Source organism: Simochromis diagramma, unplaced genomic scaffold, assembly GCF_900408965.1.
Source record: "Simochromis diagramma unplaced genomic scaffold, fSimDia1.1 OVJJ01000649.1, whole genome shotgun sequence".
Classification (NCBI taxonomy): Eukaryota; Metazoa; Chordata; class Actinopteri; order Cichliformes; family Cichlidae; genus Simochromis; species Simochromis diagramma.
In genome coordinates, this window is record NW_024387444.1 from 90961 (window position 1) to 108849 (window position 17889).

Here is a 17889-nt window from a genome sequence, read left to right on the forward strand (position 1 = left end):
CATCAAAATAAAATATTTCCAGCAGTGCAATATGACTCCTCAGCATCCCAGAAACGACACAGAAAGTCATAAAGTCAAACATAACTTTTAAAAACACAAGTATAGGCTCATGAGGCCACCATGGTAAAAAACTACATTTCCGCAAAATGACGTCACTTCCGGTTTCGGGCAGGTCATGTCGGACATGCGATAGTTCACGCTGATGGATGTAGGAAGTGTTAAGAACAGCTGATCGGATCGGCAAAGCGTGTTTCTGGAATATTATGTTTTTGTTGCTGCAAGTGCTTTTTATGCAGTTTTTGCAAAGCTATATGTGGAAGGAAACTGTGACCTAGGACAAGCTGATGGCATAAGATGTAAGTACAACTCCTCCGGTTTCATATGCAAAAACAATTATTGCGCTAGCTTACGTGGTTGCAGTGCCACCAAGATTTTAAAATAGTTACGCAAAATGGAGCGTGTCCGCTCCGACCGGCTTTAAAGGGTTAAGAAATCTATTTGAAAGAGTCCCTTTTTAGCAAGTGTATTGACTAAACAAGTGTAAGGTCCCTTGTCTATGCCCTGATATTATGGAGGTGGGTTTAATGTTGTGTAGGAGATATACAATGGGGGAAATAATGATTTGATCTCCTGCTGAATTTATAGGTTTGATCACTTACAAAGAAATGAACACATACATTGAAACAAGTTGATTAAAGTTATGATTTAGTTTGCATGTCACTGGGTGAAATAAGTATTTGATTCCGTACAACCAGATTTCTGGCTCCCACAGACAGTTTTTGTGCTCATGTGGCAGACAGATTATAGTCACTCAATCAATCAAGCAAGCAATTACAGATATTCCTGATCTCATCTGTTATGTGTATAAAGCACACCTGTCCATAGAATCATTTTCTTCCAATCCAACCTCTTCACCAACATGGGTAAAACCAAAGAACTGTCAAAGGACGTCAGGGACAAGATTGCAGACCTGCACAAGGCCATAATGGGCTACAAGGCTATCATCAAGAAACTTGGTGAGAAGCTGACAGCTGCTGGTGCAATCAATCAAAAACAGGCCAAACAGAATTGTTGAGTATGACCCAAAGTACACAAACTCCACAATCAAGAACAGCGATGGAAAAATTATGCTTTGGAGCTGTTTTTCTGCTACAGGTGAATGGTTGGGTCTGTGCACTGTAAAATCTTGGATGGAAAACTTCCTTTCCTCAGCCACAACACTGAAAATGGGTCATGGATTGGTCTTTCAGGATGACAACGACCTGAAACATACCACCAAGGCAACAAAGGAGTGGCTAAAGAAGAAGAACATTAAGGCAAACCAACTCAAGTTTTACTCCTCTCTTCTTCTTACTTTATCCTAATGAGCAGAAAAAAAAACCTACTTTGGAGCTCTGTACCACCCAACTCTGGCTTTGCAGTACTATTTTTTTCTCACCTCGTTAACTTCAGCTATTTTAATCATCAGACCGTTTTTGCTTTGCCACAAGCAAAATCAAAAATCTCAAAATACAACATTTCAGTCACATTATGTCATAAAGCGTGAAATATGATAATGCAAATAAGAAAATGTTTTCTCAGGGGAAAATGGATTTTCCACGGAGTTCTGACTTTGGCATGATCCATCATTTTTGCATCTTGCCAAACTGAGATAAAGAAAGTGCTGGTCACTGGGTTCTAACTGCATCAGAGCTTTCTCGTATCTTGTATTTGTTGATATGGTATAAATTTCTGGTTTAAAGTGTTAATATTTAGGCATGTTAGAAGATTAAAAGATTTAAAAAAAGAAAAGGTGAAGGCAACAGCCTGCCATCTGTCATCTTAGTTTGGGACAAAAAGTGATGATGGATGGACAGCAGATGTGTAACTTTACTCCTTCATTCCTTAAGAATATTAGTTACAGCCTGGAAAAACACAAACAAATACCAGCCCAGTGGCAGAAAGATTTACATAATACAAGAAAGAAACAACATTAAGATCAGGATGATTGATGAGGTTATCAAAAAGCACAGAGAGTGAAATGATAAAGCTGGAATAAGAAGCCATACACCAGCTATACATTTTGCATTTAAGTATAAAAGTGAGAAAAACACCATCAATTCTATGAAAGAAAAAATACAGAAATGAGCTTTTAGTGCCTCATTAGCCATCAGTCTTTATCAGGTCTGACTTCAGTAATGCTGCAGTCATTTATAAACCCGTCAAAAACAATGAACTATATAATGTACTATTGAGGAGTATGTGCAGTTGCAAAAACATGTAGTTTGAACAGTTAATGGAAGATTTTTTTTAAATGTCTATTTCAACAGCTTTAATCTTTGCTAACACCAGATGTGGCAAACATGTGAGGTCCTCAGAGATGTGGATGATGGTAAGCAACTGCCAACCCATTGATGTGAACGGGCATGTCTGTACCACCTTCCTTTTTCCTGTAGTCCACTACAAGCTCTTTGGTCTTAAAAGTGTTAAGGAGCAGGTCCATGTCAGTGTACAACACAACCAGGTGCCCCACATCCCCCTATAGGCTGTTTCTTCATTGCAGATGATACCAGCACACTATGGTATCATCTGCAAACTTGAGAGAGCAGGAACAGAGGAAGGTGTTCAACAGACAGCCTTGGGGCAGAATGATAATCGAGGAAATGTTGTTGCCCAGTCTGACCTGCTGGGGTCTATTTGTCAGAAAGTCCAATATCTCTGGTCCCAAGGTTTTGAGTTTGCATTTGGTTTTTAGTTTTGTTAGGGTTTAAGTTTCGATTTTCACTTACTCTTGAGCATCGCAAGCCTTAAGTCCTGTCTATACTTTATTTCTACTTTGTATTTGTTATTTAATTAATCCTCTTACCTTTTCCCCGTGTCTTCTTCCCAGTTTTCAGTTACTGTTACTCACTTCCTGTTTCATTTTTGTAGTCAGTTTCCTGTCATATCTTACATTTAGTTTTACTTCCTCTTTTTTTCTCATTGTCATTGAATGTCTTCACCTGTGGGATTAACCTCGCCTGTGTCTTGTTCCTCCAGGTGTTTCCACTTCTTTGATTACCACGTGTGTATAAATAGTCCCATCCTTCCCCTCATCATGGTCCCGGTGTATGTTTGTTTGCCTTTGTTTCTCCCTGCATTTTCTTTAAGTTTTGAATTTAGAGATGACTGCCCTCTTGCACTTTTGTTCAACCTAAATCGTTTTACCAATTCCTGTCTGCTTTTGTGTCCTTATTCCACATCTCATGAAACAAAGAAAAAACTATGAAATTGGATTAATGCTGAAGCACCTGAAAATGAGTTTTTGTTTATGCATGTTGGATAATAACTGAGTAGTAAGTGTTTAGATGTAAGTGGAATTATATAATCAGTTCACAATCTTTTACAAAGCTCACAAAGCTTCTTTTTTATTTTCCAAAACTTTTTTGCCATTTAAAACACCGGGTTAATTAGCGTTTGTCCGTTTTGTTATAACTGAGTTTGTTTCTGGATAGAAAACAAGAAGAAATAGCTTTGGATCTAGTGAAATGTGTTTTGGAACGACTTTCGCACATTTCACTTTAACTGTTGCCAAATGATTTATTCTTTCTGTGCTGCCAAACACAGAAGTTTGTTTTTTCAAAAGTTTTGCTGTCATCGGGTGTTTACTTTTATTTTTGCTCACAGTTTGTATAGATTTTTGCACAATACGCTCCACGGGGTTGGGAAATGGTCAAAGTTAGAGTTCAAATTTCATTTCAATCACATTTTTTGGTAAAATTTAATCCGTCTACTGAGATGTATTCAATAATACAGACCTAGTGACCACTACATACTGTATTAGCATTGGTCTTTCCAATCTCAACCTATATGAATGTCTAATCAGCCTGAATGATATGAAAATACCTGCGTTTATGGATCATAAAAGTGGATCTGCTGGTGGTTGTACATGAAATTGTTCCTTGCTTTTAAAGATAAGAAGCAAAAAAAAAGGGTCCAAGATATCATATTAAATAAAACCTCCAGCAGACACAAAAATTGAAAACAAGAAACATTCTGACCCACAGCTTGCAGGCTCTGTCAGCTCACACCGTCAGTCCAATCTTATTGTCTTCGGTCTGTCTCCTTCTGTGCCTGCTGCTTTCCCCTCTCTCTGATCTTTTTTTTCATTTTTTCCCTTCTCATATCGTCTTTTGTACTTTAAAGCCCAGCTTGTTTCCTCTTCTACCACATACAAGCAGTTAAATCATTCACATCTATTTAATTCTATAAGTAGTGTTTGGAGCCGAGTATTTTGTTAAAAGTTGAAATTATTGAAATTTTAGTTGGTTTCAGGAAGATGTTTTTTCATGAAATGGTCAGATGAACAATTGCACCATGTAAGTTATTGAATAGTTTGCTGCCTGTGTTATTCCTGTGCATGTCTTCTGTATTGATGTAAATACATGGACATGTTTGCTTCTTAATCACTCATCTATTGGGTTGGAGCCCATTCCCGCTGTTCTTTTTGTGCGAAAGGAAGGGTAGACTCCACACAGGTCACCTGTCTACTACAAGGCAGACACCAGACCATGTTATTAAAATAAATCCACCATTTCATTCATACTATGATGACTTTAGAACTACTGAAAGCCTAACATGTATGTCTTTGTTCGGTGAGGAAAAAGCTGGAATACCCAGAACCTGTACAAACACATGGGGAACATACAAAGCAAGCAAAGGCCCCATGTGGTGGCTGACAGATTCAAAGCCAGGGCCCTCCTGATGTGAGGTGACAGTGCAAACTGCTGCACCACCGTGCAGCCATGTATACTTCTCCTCTTTCTAAAAATAGCGGCTTTCAAGTTAAACTTTTCTTAAGCTGCTGGATTGTTTATAATGATTTCGGTTGGAATTAAAAAAATTGGGCATACAATCAGCACTATTGTTTAGGTATGTCACTGTGTAGCAATAAGCACACGGTGCACCTGTAGCACAGAGAAGTCCAAATGAATTGTGTTCAGGCTGGCTTAGCTTCTAGCCAATTGATCTTCCTGTCACAGGTACATGATGAGAATGGGAACATGGATCAGTGCCTTCTTAACACCAGTGTGTGGGACGACTGGCAGAAGTCCAAACATAACTCTGACTTATTAAAAATTTTGGAAAGTTCTAAAGTCTCCTTGAAATATTTAACTAATTGGTGTAAACAGCAATAATACACATGTGGGGAGGAGCTCGTAACAGGCTAGACAAGGTGCCCTAGTCTCAGCTTAATCCTTGCTTGAGGTTTCGCAGAGGTCAGACACTCTGATAGTCAATAACATAAAATTCTTCCATTGTCCCTAAGCAGATCCTGTGTGAATCCATGTAATGGATATGAAGAGCCAAAGCATTGATTCCAAGGGCAGCTTTTATTCTGCTATAAAACCAAAGAATGAAACACAGATAGCCGGCGTGAGAGAAGAAGGAGGGAGTATTCCCTGAGCAAAGCAATGATATCAAATGAAATCTGCCTCCCACTCTCCTTTCCTTAAACCCCCATCCACCCACCCCTCCACTTTTTCCTACAAGAAGAGGATTCCCAAGGTCACTTTCATTCTCTTTTACTCTCGCTCTCTCTCTCTCTCTCTCACACACACACACACACACACACACACACACACACACACACACACACACACACACACACACACACACACAATCAAGTACATACACATAAAGAGACGGATTGATACCATTTCCGCTCTGGGATTCCTGCTTAATTATTCACTGCCGCGGTCATGTGACTGCAACATTCACATACGAGCATTTAAAGATGCCCGTAAGGATGCATTTCATGCATCAGTCATGTTGGGTGGCATGGATGAAATCATTATAATATATTATTAAAAGGGCATTAGGATATATTTCTAAATCAATATACACTGTGATGAGCAGGGTGAAACAAGCACTGCTGTCAGTTTACCGACCCCTTGGCTGCAGGCTCATTGAGCCTTTTGTTAATTGTTGAGTATTCTTCTAAATCTGTAGGTATCCAACAGATTTGATTTTACATTTTAAAAACACATTCATGCTCCTGGTTAGGACTGGGCGATATATCGAGTTTTTAAATATATCGATATATTTTTATACGAGATATGAGATGTGACAATATCCTTTATATCGATATAGTCTATGTTACGTTATAATTATACTTGTGGAGCTGCAAGTTTGCCTCTCTTTCGTCCACTTTTGTCTCTACGCTGCATTACTCGGCCTCGCCTCTCTCCTTCACTGAACACAACTCCCCCTCCGCCATCGCTTCACCTGCAGGCAACGACAAGATGGACACGGCAGCTATCAAAGAGGAGCTGGTCGGTAAAAAGAAAACATTTGGAGATTACTATTTTAGTGTTGCAGCGTGACGTTAATGCCATAACTGCATTAACGGGGCAAATCTCTGTTAACGAGTTACCGCGCATCGCCGGGTGTGTGGGGCTGGACGGCGTCAACGCGTTAACAAGCTAACAGTGCGCCTTATGTATGAATTCTGGTTGTGCTTACTGACTGATTTGATGTGGTACACAGCGCTCAGAAACCTTTCAAAAAATGTTTTGGTACGACTTTGGTAAGCTACGAAGCTGGACTGCTTGATGGATTGTTGGAGCATTACGGCTACCGAGGAGCCTCGCGGAGTGATACGTATATTCTGCTTCAACGTAATATTACCGTACTGTGTGCATATAAGGACCACAAATGGCACCTGTTAAGAGACACGGTTACAAAGAGGATTTCAAACTCCAGGCTGTCAGTCACGCAGTAGAACAGAGCAGCGAAATCTGTCTGTCTTTGTTTTTATGCTCAGCGTCTTTTTAGTTTTTTTGACTGCACAATTGTGAGCTTTTTGTTATGCACAAAAACAACATCATTTATTTTATTTATGGAGCATTATTACTTAATAAATGCTGATAATTTATTTCTGAGTAATTTTTTCTTGTACATCTACGCTGTATGATAATAAAAGTGCCTATGTGAGATTTGGGACACAGATTTGACTAAGAGCTCTCTGTTTGTTCTTACTTTATGGCTTTAAAAAATATCGAGATATATATCGTATATCGCCATCCAGCTAAAGAATATCGAGATATGAATTTTGGGTCATATCGCCCAGTCCTACTCCTGGTGATCTGGCAACCTACTCTAGGGCCACTGTGACGTTAAGATTTTTGGCTTTTAGTAAAATGTTTTGAAGTCTAAATTAGACTGTAAGCAGCAGCATCAGGTCAAAATTTACTGGCCCAGTACCAGATGAGACCAAACACTTAGTTTTACTTCATGAAAAGGACGAATCTGGTAAAGTTGCACACACATAACCAGATAGACAGAAGTAGGAAACAGACAGTAAAAGCAAAAAAGAAAAGAAAAGAGAAAAGTTGACTGTTTGCAGTGTCTGATTACTGTCAGGATAAATATAGATCTGTTCTGCTGGAAAATAAACACATGAGTACATACAGCATGCACACCCGGCACGCATATTAATCACCCGAGAATACACACAGCAGAAAGTGCAGTCACAAAGCACGGGAAGTTCAAGCTCAAAGTGCAGAGGTTAAAGGTTAGTGGAAACAAAAGTTGCACATGATGGACCCAGAATGTGAATGCAAAGATACATATTTTGAAGGCTGCGGAAAACACTTTGTGCTCCATCTTTTGAAGTTTAATAAATCCCACACTGCTCCACATACCGTATTTTTCTCCATTTGAAGTAAAAGACAGCAGCCTCCTCCAGTCTCTGCTCTCACATTAGTCAGCCAAAAGAGAGAGAGAGCAGACAGAGTAAAAAGACTACTCTTCCAGCATTGTTTTGTTTCCAGAGCTTCCCAAATTACCATCTTCTTGAAATAGACTCAAACTGCACTCTGGTGAGATGAAATGTGTGTGTTCGTAGGTTCACTGCAGGACGAAGGGAGGAGATTTCAAAGTGATACACATACAGACACACGCTGTTACAGATGGCAAAATAACAGCACATTTACACCAGACGATGAACTCAATTTCTCTCTGGATGGAACTTGAAACTCTTTACAAAATTGTGGGCTGGGATTCAACCACTTTTTATGTCTATAAAACAGATACCTGCACGGGGATCTGTAGGAAGGGACAAGAACTGTTGATATCGAAAAGGTGAAACTGACTTTTATGAGTCACTTAAAGTGCAGTCAGGTTTTCACTGAAACCATAATCTAGTAGCTGCTAATCGAACCACAGTTTAAGACAGTAACAGGCTATAAAAGTAGTGCCACAGTCAGATAAGGACAGATGGGCACTGGGTCATTCAACTGCGCACTCACACACAGCCGCGGCCAGAACACCCAAATAGAGAAAACACAAAATAGTTTGGCCTGAAGGGAGCTCATTTAGAAACACAGACTTTGTTTGGGCAGCGCAGAGGACCCGAAAACAAGAGGCTAGCTGGCTAGCTGACTGACTCACAGCACACACACACACACACACAGACACACACACACACACACAGTGCTCAGAGGCAGTTCTGATGTTTATAAAAGATGCACATTAAAGAAGATGGAAATGGATGTGAGGAAGCACACAAATATAAAAATTGTACACCGAGGTAAAATAAAGAGCAAATAAAAATCAGCATAGGGGGGTGAATAAAAAAAAATGAAGTCTTACTTGAATCCTGTTTTCCAATATGGGGAGTAGCAGAAGGCAGAAGGCACTCAAATGGGAAAAAGAACTGGCCATGCATGTTCTGTGAAATCCTGGCTGTGTTTAGGCAACCCTCTGTGCTGGCTAGGAGCACAGTTTTGCCCCACATTACATTGTACTGCCAAAGATCAAGATAATTCAAATGGGCAAAAATCTCTTGATCTCCCACTAATGATTTCATTTTATTTGGAATATATTTAAAGTCATTCCCGGGATCCACGAGTGCAGAAGAAAAGTCTAAATAGGTGAAAAAAACATAAAGCAGGATATGAAATCAATTTTAAATCCATAATCCAGGGGAGGGTCTTATTGAACATGTGATATTTTTTTTTATCTCCATAGTTTCCATAAATATGTCTGTAAAACCACAGCTCATTATGCTGTGATACAGGGACAAATGTGCTGGTGCTGCCGGGGCTTCAGTTCTTAGTTGAAAAGCAGTTGTCAATTAAGGTCACTGCTTTACAATACAGTACCTGCTGTATTATAACCATAGGCGTAGATCAGATATTGTATATATTGTAGACCATATTGTAGATCAGACTCAAGGCCCGGGGGCCACTTGCGGCCCATGTCACCCCTATTTGCGGCCCGTATATTAACATGAAAAAAAAACCACACAAAATTTTCGAAAACATTTCCTGTTTGTTTTTCGTACTGCTTGAACCATCCAATGAGATGACAGTGCCAGCAGTGACCCACAGTTCATTTACGTTTGACAACTATGTCGCCTTGAGGCAACTTTTGTTGTGATTTGGCGCTATATAAATAAAACTGAATTGAATTGAATTGAATTGAATTGAATTATGTTCTCCATGGTTTCTGTTTGTCAGAGGGCAGCAGAAAGCTTCTGATCATATGAAACCACTTACAGGAAACAGGCCGGACAAAGGATTCTGGGAGCTGGTCACCTCAGTGGGATTCCCTAGCACTTCAAAGGGCCATAGCTACACACGCACACACACACACACACACACACACACACACACACACACACACACACACACACACACACACACACACACACACACACACACACCACCTTTATCTCTTTCTTCAGTAAATGGAATAAAGCCATGTTTGTTCCTGCCTCTCTTAGCTTCAGAGTGATGAGTGCAAGCATGGCTTTGATTCCTATGACTTGTTTCTGCTTTCTGCCTCAGCTCCTTTTTTTTCCTCCTATCACATGTGTGGCAACAAAAACGTGACCCCCAACCCCCCCAGCTTTGGACAACTGACCTGGGAAATACATGCGCTGGGTGTCAACCTGTCTGTTAAGGTTGAAAAAGTAACTACAAAATAACAGCACTGCAAACTAATAAAAACTTATTAGACTTTGGGGGACGGGCACAGTGTTTGGCAGCTTTACTGGATCTTCACACTTGGTAAGAAGCGAAGAAGCGAGGGGAACAGAATCAAAGAATCAAAAAAAGCTGAATTTCAAATCGCAAGGGGCAGAAATCAAACACACTTGAATGAGTTATCGCCAAAAATAGCTGCAGTGTCACATTAACCACATTTTAATCGGGCTGAACAGCAAGAAGCTAATTGATAGATCAGTCAGCTTATAAAATGCCAAACAAAGATAAATGCCCACTGCCTCCTAAACGCCCCGAGCAATATCTTCCAATTATTTTTCTGAACCATTATTTAATTTACAATGACATGAAATATTAGACCCAAGCTAATCTATTAATATGTTTGAGAGCCTGCAGACTGCAAATGACAGGGTGTTTTTACTATAGCAAACATCATTAATAAATGGTAAACTGATAGCTAAGTAGCTGTTAAATGAGCGATAATGCTACCATCTAAGAACCTATTTTGATGGTTACTGTAAAGTTGCAGCTGATGTTTATAAAACATCAGAAGAGGTGAATAAGTCCCATGTCGCGTACATATAAACACTGCTGGATGGTGATTTTAAAGCTAAAGTTAAAGTAACACAGGTGAGGCCAAGCAGACAGCATTAAGATGCATCCACGTTTCTAATTTTTACTCTTTACACAATCCAAAAGGGTGAGTTACAAACAAAATCACCTCTTATATGGTTTTACTTTGAACTAGGCTGGAAGAATGCTTGTTTTCCATTGGGGTCATGGGCTCAGGAGGTGGAGCAGGTCATCTGCTTATTGGAAGGTTGATTGTTCAGTCCCTGGCTGCTCCAGTCTGTGTGCCAAAGTATCCTTCGGCAAGATACTAAACTCAGAGCTGTTCCTAATGCCTTCACTGCCTGAGTGCTTGGGTGAACATTAGATAGAAAGCACTTAGAAATAGAAAAAAAGTGCTTGGGTGAATGAGTCGTGATGAAGTGTTTTGACTTATATACAAGAACCCGTCCATTGACCATGCTGATTATTTGGAAATTTTAACACTTCTAAAGGGACTGACTTGCTTCAGATGACCAGTTTTAAGCAGTTCATCCATTGTTGTGTTTTGTTTTTGCTAGCTTTTTGGTTGGGAGCAAATGCCAAAATGAGTTGCTAAGGTCAACATACAACATGCTACCCCTCTTAAAAAATGCAGAACCATAAAAAGATGATTAAGCATAACTGATGGAGAAATGGGAGCAACATTAATCTGCTATACAGCTGTTCTATTTGGCACACGGGTAATAGGATGTACGGCAATATAACACATCGATCCATCCACTCACCCATCATCCACACCCTTTCATGCTGTTTAAGGTCACTGGGCTTGGGCTTTTCCCAATGGGAGGCGGGGGCAGTGTGGACAAGTCACCAGTCTATCACGCTGTCACTATTTCCCAGAATCAATCAAAGTCAAGTCAGCAGTTTCCTATATTTCAAATATAGAACAGGATGTAATGGATTGGCAAACCAATAACATATCTACTGCTGTTACTTATAGTCAGTTACTTAGTAACCATCTGTTACTTGGTGACTAATTTGTACACGTCATGCACTAAGCAATGTGGGAGAAGTCAAAATGTTTAATCTGGTCACCTTGCCATCAAAAGCATTGACATTTCGACCACTGTAGAGAGAGCAGATGGCCAGAAACATACAGTACAGATGGCTTAAGCCATTTTCACACATGCACTGTAGCCCCAGATATTACTCAACGTCAGTGGATATGAGAAGTCCAGTGCAGTTGAATCAGCCGTTAGACTGTATTTAATCTATCAGCTTCCTAGTAATAATACTGTGTAATTTCTGATTGTGAGAACAGCTTCAGCTGGCGGTCTACCAATCATGAGGTTAGTGGTTTGATCCCTGGTTCTTCCGATGACCGCATGTTGAAGTGTCATTTGGCAAAACACTTAACTGGAAGAAATCAAAGGCATAAGGAGAATGTACTATGAATGTGTGTGAATACGCCCTATAGCAAAAAGGGTTTTGGGTGCTCAGTTAGAGATTAGATATGTAGTTAGCTTACCAAGAGTAACCCTGATTACAACTAACATGTTAAAAAGCAAATGATTAGCTTTAGCTTTAGCTCTTAGATTGAAACATATGGCTCAATAATTCTGTCAGTTACATACAACATTAAAAAAAAACCCCTGCAAGGTTTTATTATGACTAGCTGCAGGATTCGTGTCAACCACATCTCTGTTCTCTCATCTCACCACATAACAGTGGGGATCTTATCTCTCTATTCTCTCAAAATTGATTTCCTTCCCTGTTCCCTTCTTTGTCTGCCAGGATAAGATGTCACTACTTGAGTTCCATTGATATAATGAAATCACTGAGCAAAAAGAAAGGAGAAAAAATGTACAGCTTGCGCAAGTGAGAAAAATGAACCAGGGGGAGGAATTAACATGACCAAGTCTGCAAAATCGCCCAGTATGTTTGTGTGATTGCTGTGTGAAGCTGAAACAAATAGCCTGACTGTTGTAACGCGGTTGCCTAAGAGTCATTATTTTTCAGGCTTTCTTTTCCCCTCCTAATTGCTAATGTGCTACCGTTCTTTGTTCTTATTATTCCCCCACTATCCAATTTGTTACAAATGCCTGTGTTGCCTCTTTTTTCTCACAATACCCCAAAATGGCACAATAAATAGTTGAGAGTATAAATAAACAAGGTAGTTTTTATAGACGACAAACATGCCAAATACACCCCCCCCCCCCCCCCCACCAGCTCAAAAAAACCCAATAAACAAAATGTAATAACATTTTAATCTCATAACAAATTAACAAATATCACATACAAATAAGACAAATTCATCCAGACTGGGGATTTGTTAAATATATATAGCATTCCTCCTTTTCTGGGCTGCAGACAACTTCCAATTCCCTGCTATCACACAGAGACTCTGCAGAGCTTACAGCTTTTCTTCCCCATCACGATAATGCCTGCGTAACCACTCTCTTACATACTGTCAGTGCCCTCTATGCAGTGTTCCCATTAATCACATACTGGGAATGATGCCTGGAAAAAAATGGACAGAATTTTCTGTGACTGTAGATAATAGAAATTCCCAGCTCGCTCTGGCAGTGCTAACAGAAGGCACATGAAAGGCACATTTTGAGCTGTATAGTAAAATGGTCATTTATTGTGTCTTGGGGCTTTTTTTAAGTCTATTATTAATTCACATGTGGCTATACTTTTTTCCAGAATGTCATTCATAATTAGGGCTTTCATAATTCAGCATTCAACGGTCATTCTTTTTACAACTGTAAAGAAACCAGTGTGCTCATTGTAATGTTATAGAACAACAACAGCAGGACTTCTGTTCCTGAGTTCTCGGGCACATTTCCTCACATTTGAGAAACCAGACACAGCTGGAAAGTTAATAAAATACCCAATCTGCTTTTTTTTTAACTGAATGAAGGTTCCAACATCTATGCTGTTAAGCTGGATTTAACAGCTACAATCTTAGAACCTGCTTAAGTCTTTAATAAATTTCAAAAATCAGTCTAATCTGATAATCTGGCGATATGAGACGTGTGCAAGCAGTTTAGAGGTCTGTGGCAAGACAACTAAATCTCTAGATTAACAGCAAACAAATGAAATTCATCTAGCATTTCTATGCGAATCGGTTAGATGGGTCAAACGTGGACCAAAAAGCTGAACTCTGAGCTAAAGCTAAAATTTGTAGATGTCCGAGTCTGAATTTGTAGAAATCTGAGACAGCCAAACACACAAAGAGTAAAGACAGACAGAAAAGTTCTGATTCCAGAACCAGTTCCAAGTTTAAAGCATGGAACCATGCTGGGCTCCACTTTGCAAACCAGTTCAATAATATGTAGCAGATTTTTATTTTTCAGCTCGAATCGATTAAGAAAAAATTATACATATACATTTACCTTAAAGTTTTTAGCATTTCATTTATTTATTATATATATTTTTGTCCATGTTATTTACAGTGATCGACATGTGTGTGGAGTGGTATGTGACATTTTTTCCTCTTTATTTCATTTTCTTTCACTTGTCCCTTGCACAGCTCATTACAATTGACATGGTTCCGATATGTGAAGCTTTATTTTCCTAGTAGAAGCGCATTCATCCCAGTGAGGGAGTCACTAACTCTTCTGCGTCGACCAAAACACACGCAAAAGCAGAAGACTGAAGTAGAGTAAAGATAGATACCGTACTTTAAATCCTCTAAGCTGAGTGATGGAGGACGTCACAGCCAGTGTTCACTTCCTATCTTTGCCATCTCATCTCCCTTCCTCCTGACCTTTATCAAGAACCAAAATTCAAGAAACACCATAATAAGGAATGTAAAAAATGAATAAGATAGACAGAGTGACAGCTCAGAGAGTGCAAATGAGATTTAGATATTGTTGTGAATATAGATGGGGGGCTGCAGAAGGATGCTGGCCACACATGCCACATTAGGAGGCATGATTATCCATCGGGATTACACTTTAATCAATCTAAAGTACTAGTCCCTGTCTGCCACTGTACTAATCCCATCAAAGGGGGGCTCTTTCTGCCTGTCAGCTTATCCCCTTCCCATTCACCACCATGTTAAACACCCCATAAAGCTGTATGTCAAGCATCAGCTGGGCTTCGGCATGGAAACGTCAGGACCCAGCTGAGCAACACTGGATCCAATCCACCAACAATTCATACAAGATGACAAAAGACAGGATTTCCACATTGTGGGGCAAATTAAATGCTGCAATGTAATTTAATGTAAAAAAAAAACAAAACGTAAAAACAACATTTGCCTTCATTGTGTTCAAAATGTTTCATTAAAGTCATGAGAGGCAATTTAATTATAGACAAGGTGATGTAGCAATGTAACGCACTTGATCAATTAATCACCTATTAAAAATAATTGATTGTGAATAAAAAGTCATTCATAAAAAGGTCAAACATTTCCTGACTTGAAATATTCAGATAATAGAGTTTCCTGCTTGTTTTTCTTTGTTTTTTATCAGTACAAGTTAATTTATTTTGGATTTTGGACTTAACCACATTACCACAACTGAAAATATTTGTAAGTTGAAGTTCTAATAATATCAGCATTGTGTATTTGTGTGTGACAGAACGAAATGCAGAGCCTTTATTTCCAACAAGCTAAATGCATGTAACTGCATACTCACCCACAGGGAGATCAGAGGGAGGCACACATACTCTTTTTAAAAAATAAATCTAAAATTCATTGTCACGGTTTTCTGGTAACTGACTTATCCTGGTTATTTTTGAGGTGCACACCAACAGACAGAATTGGTTTGGAATCTGACGAATGACCCAGCTAAAATGTACCTCTGAACACACAGGCGGCTCAGCAGCACCAGGGCGATGTGTTTGAATTAAAAAAAAATAAAAACACTGGCAGAATGCCGGAGAAACAAACCTAAACGCATGCATTCATTTCAGTGCGCATGCACGCTGCACTAGTAGGACAGCCTATGTGTTTATGTGTATCTGTGATAAAAACCCCACTCTGGAGTCTTTCATCTCCTCACTGGCAGCTTCACTCTCACACAGCCCTAATGAATGGATGGAGAGAAAGAGCAAAGAAGCAGAGGGGGAAAGAGAGCACGCGATGTGAAAGGAAGATAGAAGCCACTGAGGGGTGCGTAAAAAGAAAGACTTACGAGCTTACGAGCATTCAAGATAAAAATAACCCAAGAGCCAGGAAGAGAGAGAAAAATATTGTGCTTTTTTCATCAGACCTTTCTCCATCCATTTGTGTATGCATGTGTGTTTATCTGTGTGTGTCTGCATGGTATTAAAGCTCAGAGGGAGGATGAGGGAGGGAGGATCATGTTTTCAATGTCGATAAAGAAGGCAGATGAGTGCAAGCCCATGCATAGTGTACACCGACGCATATACAGAAGATACAGGTTAACCATAAATCTACGGGCAGATAAAAAATAGAGATGTGCAGGTTATCTAGACAGCCTCTATCTTTACACAGTAAACAAACACGTGGCAAGACGCTCAGATAAAGACACATCAGGACCGGACTGAAGAGACAGGCTAAATATTACCCATCAGCTCGTTCCTGGTGGCAAATTGGGTTCATTATTCAGGCTAGTTACTTCTCTCCATACTAAACCACAGTTGGCACGCGTGTCCCAGTTGAAATGGTTAGGGCTAAATCTGGGGCTCTGGGTTGTGGCCAAAGTGCTGCACTGCAATGAGAGATTTGAAGAGGCTTAGTCAGCTGCAGACAATGCACAGTGCTCGCATCATGACACAGAAAAACAAAGCGTCAGTGGGTCACTCTTGGTTTCCTTTTGTGCCATGATGCAGGCTGGAAAAGCATGTGTCGACTATAGCAGTCTACTGGGAAACTGCATGGCCACACAAACTGCGATGATAGTAGTAGCATCTGTTCTATAACTGTAATGTTTTTTCCAGCTTTGATGCTAATATGTCAAATGTATAATGCAAGTCTGAAGATGTACTTAGAAATGTTGTTGTATTTAATCATAAATGTAAGTCACAGTGATACTTTGACTTGCTTGTAAAGGACCATGACAGAATATTAGGACCACATAAAAAAAAGAGATTAAAGGCAAAGTAGAAGTTTGACTTTTTTCACAACATTTTACTCTCAAACAAACAATAATAAAACTCAAATCCTTCTAATATTTTTTTCTAACACTCCTTATTACAAAATTAAAAGTTAGTAGGAAGAATATATTAATAACGCGGGGAACAGGAATATGGACATTGCGCTTTATCATTGTGCAATAAAAATAAAAGCAAGCTGCATCCAGGACTGAAACAGCTGCATACTACTTAAACTACTAACAAAACTTCAGCAAGAATCTGCACAGACAACATGCTAACACAAAGCGAGCCAAGAACCCCAAATTACATAAAAGCTGAGTGTAAGCAGACCCCAGCCCAGCAGCCAGAGCCAGAACTTCAGTGATGAGCAGTCAGGCTCACAGCCTCCATCTCTACCTGTTCACGGTTTTTATATAGAATCACTATGGCATTCACGTTTATAGCATTTGGGCTTTACTCATTGTACTGAGAAAAGAGAAAGTAATGTAACAAGTAGAGAGAGAGAAATTAAGTAAGGTACTGCATTAATTTTGAGAAAAGTAACAAGTAACATGTAATACATTACTATTCTAACAACCCCAATACTGGTGTTGAGTAAATGGTGCTTAGAGAAACATACATTTGGCTAACTGTGGCAAATAGTAGACACAAAGTCTAACAGTAGTAATGCAACATAACTGTAGCAACTTGAAATGCTAATATAAAAAAAATATTAAATATCAGATGCTCACTGCATATATTTGTGAAGCGCATAACGATGTGCAGGACAACTGCAAATTCTCCATGCCTCTCTCTGGACAAGTACACTACAGGTTGTCAGTCTGCACCCTGCTCATGAAAGTCTGAAACATTTATTCCATTTTATGGTTACACTAATTCACACTGACAGCTGGCCAAGCTGCTTAATTTGAACAGGAAGGTCTTCTCCATCCATTCCAAATATGCGGTGCAACCAGTGATCATAGTGGCGAGGAAACCAATTTACTCTGAGGTTTGGTCCCGGGCTCGGATGAGAGTTTCATTAATGTCACAGAGGAAATACGACAGTGGAGTGACGAAAGGCACATCATCGAGTAGTATGCTGGTGAGACCCGAACCCTCATTAAAGAAGTCAAATATATCAAAGATGCAGATTCTCCTCTCCCTCTCCCTCCTCTTTTCAACCGTCACTGGCGCCTTCTCATCTGCTTCCTCTGTCTATCCCCAGTCTGTCTTTTGGCCTGCTTCCCTTCCTTTATCTCTCTGATCTGATTTGCTGGATAAAAATGGGAAAAAAATGAGCTACCTCAGTGTTTCAGGA

The 17889-nt window shown here is 39.6% G+C and overlaps 1 protein-coding gene across 3 annotated transcripts in view; it reads right to left on the bottom strand.

Moving 5' to 3' along the window:
- kank4 (KN motif and ankyrin repeat domains 4) overlaps positions 1-17889 on the bottom strand; it is a 78380-nt gene that overhangs the window by 42205 nt on the left and 18286 nt on the right. The window contains exon 1 of one of the 3 annotated variants that reach the window (XM_040013604.1): positions 7665-9156. The exons of the other annotated variants lie outside the window; for them this stretch is intronic. The gene's annotated coding sequence lies outside the window, so the exon portion shown is untranslated. Of the gene's footprint in view, positions 1-7664; positions 9157-17889 lie in introns of those variants that run through there. 3 annotated transcript variants of the gene reach the window in all.